General features: G+C 53.6%; 1 pseudogene; it reads right to left on the bottom strand.

Annotated features, from left to right (window-relative positions):
- Nucleotides 1-225: 225 nt before the first annotated feature.
- On the bottom strand, nucleotides 226-334 carry LOC115899451 (annotated as a pseudogene).
- Nucleotides 335-1,560: the final 1,226 nt, after the last annotated feature.

The raw sequence follows: 1,560 nt of genomic DNA, 5'->3' as shown, positions 1-1,560 counted from the left end.
AGGGTCGGGTCCCGGTCCGCCCCACCCCGGCTGAAGCCGGGCTCCTGGTGGGGCTGCAGTGCGGTAGAGGTGGGATGCTGCTGCCTGGCGGTGCTACAGCGGCAGTCCCCCACGAGGAGGTCCTAGGCTACGGCGGGGTACACAGGCGGGCGGAAAAGGGGGAGCAGAGTCTGGGGGCGGTTGGGAAGCGCGGCGACAAAAGGAGGGAGGAAGCGAGCGTCAAAAAGCCTACAGCGCCCGGTATTCCCAGGCGGTCTCCCATCCAAGTACTAACCAGGCTCGACCCTGCCTAGCTGGCGAGATCAGGCATGTTCAGGGTGGTATGGCTGTAGACACTGAGAGTCGTGTCTGGCTGCCTCTTTAAGAGCCCAGCCCAGCCACGCCTGCCTCACTCCAGGCGTCACCGCCACCCCCGGGTCGCGGGGCTCGGACTGGGGACCCCTGAGCCGCTCGCCCGCGGCAGGACTGCTCTACCCCTTTAAGCCCGAGCACCGCCGGCGCTGCACCTTCCGCCGGCCTCCAGGCCTTCCGCCATACAGCAGAGATGGTCGTTGGGATAAGAGTTTGAAGAGAGTGGAGCAGGTCCAGAACAGGTATTCTGGAGAATAGGGCAGAACAGAGTAGGAAAATTTCCACAAGACTATTGCCTGAGACTGTCCAATTTGTAGACCAGGGATTTTCAGCCTTAGGACTGTTGACATTTTGGATTGAAGAATTATGCGATGGGGGCTGTCCTGTGTGTTGTAAGACATTTAGCAGCATCCTTGTCTCTGCTCACTAGATGCCAGTAGCACTCCCCTAATTATGACAATAAAAAATGTCCCCAGACATTGGCAAATATCACTTAGTGGGAGAATGGCCTCTGGTTGAGAACCACTGAGGCCAACGAGTACTACAGGAGAAAACATCACACACCCTGCAGATTGGTGTCACACACTTATGGCCCTGACCTGGCCTCTCAGTTCTATCTGCTTCTTGTTTTCCTCATAGGTGAAGTAATGGTTCTAATCTAGAAAACAGAATGAGGTGAAGACAGGCTAACTTCTCTAAGCTCTCAATGGCTCACAGGATAATAGATGTCGAGGTAGAACCTACTAAGTGTTCAGTAAATGTTATCTATTGTCATTTCCAGGAGGGGGCTGATTGAAACTGAAGAATAGTACAGTAGGAGGAGAGGACCAGGAGCTGAAAAGACAGGTCGCTATGTTGAGAGAGAGAGAGAGAGGGAGAAAGATCTAACAGGACTTCAAAGGTTGTGGTAGATGTATTACCGTCAAAACCTATGCAACTTTTCTCTACCGGGCCTTGGAAAAGATTGCACTTCCTACACCACTGGCAGCAGGCTGACCAATGGGATGCAAGTGGAAATGAGCTGTGCTATTCTGAGCAGAGGCTTAGGGACCATTGTGTGGGTCAGTCAGTGCTCTTTTTCCTCCACATGAAGCCAGTGTGTCCCAAAATGGGGGCTGCTCCTCTGGCCTGTCTCCAAGACTGAAGAGAACAGGGAGCATAGCTGCACCTATGCTGCAATGGACAGAGAAACAAGCCTTTGTTAATGCA

This window comes from Rhinopithecus roxellana, chromosome 8 (assembly GCF_007565055.1).
Source record: "Rhinopithecus roxellana isolate Shanxi Qingling chromosome 8, ASM756505v1, whole genome shotgun sequence".
Taxonomy (NCBI): Eukaryota; Metazoa; Chordata; class Mammalia; order Primates; family Cercopithecidae; genus Rhinopithecus; species Rhinopithecus roxellana.
The sequence above is the reverse complement of the archived record's forward strand: the minus strand, read 5'-3'. Positions and strand labels throughout refer to the sequence as shown.